We start from the raw sequence: 8,170 nt of genomic DNA on the forward strand, positions 1-8,170 counted from the left end.
CACGGGGGAGCCACAGTGCAGGGTGGGCACACTGTCCACATGGAGCCACAGTGCAGGGTAGGCACAGTGTCCACGGGGAACCACAGTGCAGGGTGGGCACGTGGTCTACGTGGAGCCATAGACAATGTGGGCATGTCATCCTGGGGAGTTTACACTCTGGTCTGCCCCACCCCCGGCCTGAGAAGCCGGCATCGTTATCATTCCTGTTCGAGATGGGAAATCGAGTCTCCCTCTGAGGTCACACAAGTTGTGCAGAAGCCACATGACCACTGATGGTCTGATTCTGAAACAACCATTCCACCTGCTGGTTGAGGAGGACGGGGGTCTGGGAATCATAGATCTGGCCAGACCCCATCTCATCTCAACCGCAAGTCTGCTGGGGGTCACTGTGACCGGATCACACGTGAGGAGAGCTGGAGGGGGGCGATGCCTACATCACACCCGCGCCCGCCCTGAAGGGAGGTTCGGAAAGTATTTGGTGAGCACCCTGTTGCCTCCTCTCCTCCCAAAGATTCACGTATATTAGAATTTCTGATATCAGAAGGCTCCCTAGGTAGCTTGTCGCTGAGAGGAGCTGGAGGATCTGGGGAAAAGGCTGGAGAGAGGCAAAGGGCTCAAAGAAAGGCCGCATGGGTGGGGCCACCAAGAAGAGCTGCGTGTCTCCAGCTTCGGCCAGGGAAATGTCCTTGATTATGGCTGACCCCTCCTGGGTATACCCCACCTCACAGGGAGCTCTCCTTCCTGAAAACTACCGTGGGAGGATACGCTGCCTCGGGACATTCCATGGCACCTCAATCCCCGCAGCCTAAGTTCTAAGAGAGGAAAAGTCCTGTCTTCTCGCCTTCTGCTATATCCCTCCTCTGAGGCAGCAGCTGCCTGCTTTGATGAGAAGGAAAGGGGGGAATGGGGGCGGGGACTGGAGGAAGGAGGGACAACAGAAAACATAAAGTCACACAGTCTCACACCGCTTAGCGAGGGGAACGCATCCTGCGAAATGCGTTTAGGTGACTTAGTGGCTGTGAGCGTCCGGAGTGTGCTTACACACTAGGCGGCACAGCCTACTGCCACCTAGGCTAAAGGTGTACCATGTCAGATGCGCTCCAGCGTGGACTGAACCGCCACTATTCAGCGCGTGGCTGTGTATAGAATGTAATGCTGCCTCGTGTACAAAAGCAGATGGGGAGATGGAACAGGGCAGACTGGTCACTGGGACTCACTTGGGACCAGGCCATTCCTCTCTGTGGGGCAGGGGTGGTCAGGGAAGGCCTCTCCAAGGATAAGGCACCAGCTGGAAACTAACCAGGGAGAAGGCACCCCAGGCAGAGGGAACGGCGGGTGCACAGGCTCTGAGGGATGTTCAGAGAAAGCGAGGAGGCCAGAGGGCCGAGCGCAGTGAGGGAGGCAGATCAGCCATGCACACGGGATCACAGGAGTGTGGGTGCTGGTGCAAGCCCCTGTGGAGGAGGGTGAGCGGAACAGCAGGATCTGAGTTTGTTAGCGCCCTCTGGCGGCTGTGTGGAGAACACACTGTAGGCAGCGCTAGAGTAGCAGCCTGAGCAGGTAGGAACTATTGTAGTCTGGCTGGGAGGTGATGGTGGCTCGGACCAGATGGAGGGCCTGGAGCCTGGTGCTTGCATGAAGGCGTGTTTGAGAGGTGCTGCTGGTCACAGGCACTGGTGTTGGTCGAAGAATAAAAGTAGGAATCTGGATGCCAACTTGTTTTTGCCTTGGGCGTGTTGAGTGTCATCTTGGGTCATTCTGTCATCTCTGTTCAACAACCATTTATTGAACACCTACTGTGTGCCAGGCTCAGGGCTAGGCCCTGGGAGGCTACACAGATCAAGAATATAGTGTTGGTGCCCCTAAGTGACCGGGGCTTTCTGTAACACACACACCGACGATGTGTTCCCCAAATGAAAATCCTTTCAGTGAGTCAGCAAGTATTTGCTGAGCCCTTACTATGTGCCAAGCGCACATCAGCAGGGAGCAGGTAAGATGAGGCCCCTCTCATCACGAAGCGTGTATGGAACCGGCAGAAATAAAGCTTAAATGCATGCTGTGTTAGGAAGGTTGTGTTAAGAAACCTAATCCAGGGGAGAGGGAGGCATGCTAGAGCTGCGACGTTAACTGGGGGTTCTGAGAAGTGTCACCGGAGCACAGATCTGAAAGAAGAGTGAGCCCTACAGACATCAGATGGGAGGAGAGCTCCAAACAGAAGCCGGAGCCCAGAAACCCCGAGGGGGAGCACCAGCACTCGGAGGCGGATGGCTGCGGCAGACCCAGGGACGCAGGCGAGAGCAGAGGGAGTGAGGGCAGAGGAGTACAGGGCATGGTCATCGGCGGGGCCTGTGCACCCTGGTAAGGACTTCATGTTTCACCCCGAGTGAAATGGGGACACATCAGAGGGTCCAACTTGCTGAGGTCCACTCCTTTGAGCTACCCCGCTGTGCCCCCCTCCCCCACTGTGTCCTGGCCCACCCAGTGTGGCTGTGGTCTCTCCAGGGCTGGCAGTGGGATTCACAAGTCCCTTTCCGGGCTTCTGTATTTGGGGGCATCTGTTCCGTTTTTACTGCTTCTGGCTAGGGCTTTGGTACTCCTTCACAGATCAGATCACTGCCTCCCCCCCCCCCATTCAAACAGCTGGTTACCATTCCCCAACCCCCTGCTCTAATTGCCAAGGGAAGAATTAGAAATCAGTGTGTACAAGCAAACAGATGCTGTCATTTAAAAAACAGATCCATCCAGCAAAAATGCCCACTGAGGACTGAAGTGGCATCCTGCGGAGCGTGTGTCTTGGTGACATTTTTAATGGAAGCAGAAACACAACGGTGGAGACACTAATAAATTCCCAAGGAGAAAATGGCCAAGGACGCAGGGTGGGTAGGGCATGGGCCACGTTGCAGCTCCAACATCCGGGACCCAGAGCCACAGAAGGAACTCAGGGCTCCATCACCTCCGGCCGCGCTTCTCCTTTCTGCTTCTTCCTACCTCCCCTGCCTCTTCAAACTGTCAGACTCATTCGTTGTTACCTTGAGAATCTCAGAAGCGGCTGGCGACCCTCACTCTGTGTCTCTGAAAACCACAGCGGCTGAGGTGCATCCTCTTTGCTGTCCCAGGCACACAGGTATGCCATCTCCCAGCTTTCCTGGTGGCCAGGTTTGTACTGGGAGGCCACTGGAGCCAGAACAGAAGTGACCCCTGTCAGGGCCACCCATAAAAATCTCGCACATGAGCCCTCGCCAGTTTGGCTCCGTGGAGAGAGCGTTGGCCCAAGGACTGAAGGGTCCTGGGTTCAATTCCAGTCAAGGACACCTCGGTTGCAGGCTCAATCCCCAGCCCTGATCTGGGCATGTGTGGGAGGCAACCAATTGATGTGTCTCTTTCATATCAATGTTTCTCTCTCTGTGTCTCTCCCCCTCCCTTCCACTCTCTCTAAAAATCAATGGAAAAATATATTCGGGTATGGATTAACCACACACACACACACACACACACACAAAAAAAAAAAAATACTCACACATGAGATCCATCCGCCACCCTCTTTCCCTGAAGCAGGGGTGGGAACGTCCGGCCCACCGGCCACATAAGGCCCTAAAAATTATTTGGTCTGGCCCCACCAAGGCAACCACAGACAGGACTAGAAATTCAATAAACCTAGGAGCTTCTTTCACAACAACATAAATTTATATTAAGCAAATGATGTTATAAATATCCAAACGGTTCCTGGGCTAAAGGAAGAGGATCTTGCTGCCCCTGCAGAGGGTGGAGCCTCAGTGGGAAGGAGTGAGGGTCCCTGACTGACTGCTCAGGGCAGAGCTTCCTGACCATCAGAGATGGTCTCGTGGAGAAATAAACTTATCCCGTCAGGCCAAATTTGGGGGTAGTTTGTTATGGTAGGGATCCTACCCTGACTAACACACAAGTCCCAGAATTCATTCATTGAGCCCATAATAAAAATAACACTTAATTCTCTCTTTCAGACATCACAACTATGTGGTGTAATGAATGGCATGAGCCCATTTCCAGATGGAGAAACTGAGGTTCAGAAAGATTACATAACCTGGTAACAGCTATCATTTACTGAACTCTCCGTATGTGCCAAGCACTGAGCTAATGCCTCAAACACAGTAGCTTTTGTATTCCTTATAAAAGCCAGGGGCCATTGGCTATTTAAACATCATTGGTGTTGCTATTATTTCTATTTTACAGATGAGGAAACTGAGGCTGAAAGAGATTATTCAACTTACTCAGAAAGGGAGACAGAAGTGAGAAAGGAGGAGGAAGGGAGGAGAGGGGAGAGAAGAGAAGGGAAAGAGGGAATAAATGAGAGCAGTAGGTTTCAAACTAAAAAGCTATTACTGCCTATTCGTTCAGTCCCAAGGAGTCTCTAATAATAATCGCATCGCAACTTCAAATACCAGCTAACTTCTAATCTGGCAGAGAACTGGAGAGCTACACACACCATAAAGGTTAAAACCATTACGTCAAAATAAAACATATGGCCGTTCAAATCTGCATTTATTACATCTAATCGGAAGAGACACGGTCAAGTACATGAATATTTCAGCAGTTTCCAACAGGCACAGCACTGTGCCAAGACCCAGTTGTCACTAATGGGCACACCCGGCGTTGCGGGTGTTGACTGGAGTGACACCCCCCCTCCCCTCTTGGCTCCCACGCCCGGTGGTCTCTCATCTTGAGTCAGCTGCCATTTGCTTCTGCCTGTGAGTAGCACCCCAGGCACAGAGGGGCTTGAAAGCTCCCTCTCACCAGGTTCACACTCTTGATTAGCGTCTGGGGAACCCGATAGGCAAAGGCAAGCTATTGGGCTCTAAAATCAAATAGAAAATTCAGATCTTTTCATGTAATCCTTGACTAATCAGCTTTAATGAAGAGATTTTGGTGATTGTTGTTTAAACCTCGGGACATACAGGGAACACAGGGGAATTAACAGAGATTTATGCTCTGGGCAAGTCCAATAAAGGCCCGAGTTCCCATGCAGGGAACACGGTGAGAGCACAGTAATGTCCCCAACGTCAGTCATTCGAGTCCCTGCCCTGAGGAGTTTCCCATGTCTGAGTATCACCTCGCAAATTATTCATCTGGTTTTCTTTGAACCAACTCACCTTCTATTAGTAAATTTTGCATCATTCTGTACATGACAATCCAGTATCACTCACCCTATTTAAAAGGTGTATTAGGCAGGAAAGGTTAGGCAATGCAGCAGGAACAGTTCAGGAGTTCAAAGGTTTAACCCGACTAGCGCTGCTTATGCAATGTGGGCTGGCAGAGGGTCCCCAGGCAGTGACAGTCCCAGGCGGGGGAGGGCATACCGCTCAGAACAGGAGGCGAACACCTGGAGGGTGGCTGTCCTGATTTTATTTATTTTAATATAGTTTTATTGATTTCAGAGAGGGAGGGAGGGAGAGGGGGAGAGGGGGAGAGAGAGAGAGAGAGAGAGAGAGAGAGAGAGAGAGAGAGAGAGAAACATCAATGATGAGGGAGAATCATCGATCAGCTGCCTCTTGCACACCCCACACTGGGGATCAAGCCCAGCAACCCAGGCATCAAACTGTGGTTCATAGGTCACTGCTCAACCACTGAGCCACGCCGGCCAGCACTCACGATTTTAAATCTTCCACACACAGCCCATTGGCCATGAACAGTCACATGGCCCGGCCTCACTGGGAGGGGAATGGGACGTATGGGTGCACATGCCTTCTGGTAAGCAGCAAACATCTCTGCTGCGAAGGCAATGGCCCAGGTAATAAAACAACAACAAAACAATACATTCTACCTCCAAGGCTGAGCTGCAAGCCAGCTCTGAGCAGAACGCTAAGAAAGGAAAGCAATTAGCAAGTGTTACACACGTGTTAACGACAGTTCTAGACCAGCTGAGACGGGTGCCGACAAAAGGGACGACAGAGAACTGATGCCCAGTGTGACTTCGTGTTGGTCATGTGCCCCTGTACCAACTGACCATCTTCAGGAAGAGCCACACTTGGAGGGGGGGAAGGAAAGAATAACCAAACTTCAGAAAGACCTTCTTTGAAGCAAAACAGAAACCAGACAGGGATGGAAGGTGTTGTAAGTGACACACGAGCCCTTGGTGCACGGCAGCACCACTGATGTGACAGATGGTATTTTCCAATGACGACACCGATATATCCCATCTCATTAGCTCTCCCGTGTGACAATGACAGGCCTGCAAGGGGACGAGCCTGTGTTCTCCTTGATTCTGAGCGGGCCTGTGAGAGCAGCAGAGGTGAAATCCATGACTTCCAGGGCTTGTTTTAAAAAGGTGACACACCAGCAGCAAACCGCGCCTGGTGCCCAGGTCTTCGTTTCCAAACCACTTTCCAGTAAAAGGAACCAGAGCTCCTTGGAGAAATGGCTGATTCTAGACGGGGCAGGAATTAAACATGAGTCCGGAGCATCTCCTGGTGGCAAAAGGTAAGGCTGTGCGCAGGCCCGCACACACGCACACACGCACGCACGCACGCACGCACGCACACACATGCACACACAATGGGAGAAGGAAAGGGACATGGAGCCAACCTGAAAGAACTCCCAAAGGCCAAAGCTGGACCAATTCAAGCAACAAAATACATAATGTACTATTGGACTATAATCCAAAGTATAAAATAAATAAGCATGAGTAAATACTGATATAAATCATGATTGCATAAATAAATAGGTAGAACGGGCAAATGCCCTGTGCAGAAGTTCACATAATTCATGTGGATTCCTGCCCTCAGGGAGGGGGGCCTACCTCCCCACTCCTGAAGCATGAACTGTGCATGAGTGGCGTGCTTCCTAAGAAATCCAGCATGGAAAAGGGGAACCTACCAAAAACCACCTCAGCCACGTGATCAAGGCTGGCGTCAAGCGACCAGTCGTGCTGGTGGTCCGTGCCCCAGATACGACCTGATGATAGGGCACTTTCCCTCTGGGGTCTTCTCCCCCCCACCCCACAATCCCAGCCTAATCATGAGGAAAACACCAGAAAGATCCCAATGTGGGACCTTCTACAAATGCCTCACTACTCCTCATCACTGTCAAGGTCGTCAACAGGGAAGTGGGAGAAACTCATAGTCACGGGGCACGCAGGAGACAAGACAACTACATGTGATCCTGGATGGACTCCTAGGACAGAAAAGGGACATCAGGCACAAGCGAAGGAGCTCCGAATAAAGCATGGGCTTTAGTTATAAAAGTCTATCAGCCTTGGCTCATTAATTGTGACAAAGGTACCACACTAACCTAAGATGGCAGGGAAACTGGGGGTGGGTGGGGAGGGTGTATATTGGAACTCTGTTATCTTGACAAATTTTCTGTAAATCTAAAACTATTCTAAAATTTGGGGGGGGGGGCGATTTAAGCAAAAACTACCATTTTATTATGGGTTTAACAAATATGTTAAATGCAATAAGCTTTCTGAGCAAACAAAATTTCTGAGAAAAATCACAAAAATAAATTCACATATTTTTATTTTAAAAATTATTTTAGATATCATATAGTAGGGATCTCATTACTATATCTTTCTTAAATTTTATAAAAATCAAATCACTAACTTTTTGCCTCTTGCCTCTTCTTCTAATGTATAGATAATCAGCCTCACTTCCTTTCTGGATGTAGAAGTGGTATAAATAATGCATGAGAAATGTAATGTCTCAGTATTTAGAAACATGTTGAAGATGAGGTAGTGCGTGGTAATGCCACCACTTTTGTAACACTCAAAAGTATCTGTCAGCTAATGGCCAATTCCAAGGCTGCTGGGAATGGGGGCGTGGGAAGTGGCGGGGCGGGGAGGGGGCAGGTGGCAATGACACTACAGGAAGTGAAGCCCCTGGTGAAAGGTTGTGGTTCTTCTCTTGTATGAACACACTTCATCTGCACCTGTAATACACTTCAACAAGCCAGTTTTGAAAACACAAACAAGCTGGCAAAGAGGCGTGTTTCTGCCTGGCGGGCAGCACCCTCACTGCTGATCACTGTGGTAGAGAATCGGGGGTCCTGAGTTTGGCCCCTCCTATGGGGCCTGTCTGGGGTTCTAGAAGCCAAGGGCCCACCCTACTAGTCTCTGCCACCCACTGTCAAGTAAAAAATAAAACTGGACTTAGTAAACGGAGACTTATTTGAAAGAATGATTGCAAGGGGGATGGGGACT

This window comes from Myotis lucifugus, unplaced genomic scaffold (genome assembly GCF_000147115.1).
Source record: "Myotis lucifugus unplaced genomic scaffold, Myoluc2.0 scaffold_624, whole genome shotgun sequence".
Taxonomy (NCBI): Eukaryota; Metazoa; Chordata; class Mammalia; order Chiroptera; family Vespertilionidae; genus Myotis; species Myotis lucifugus.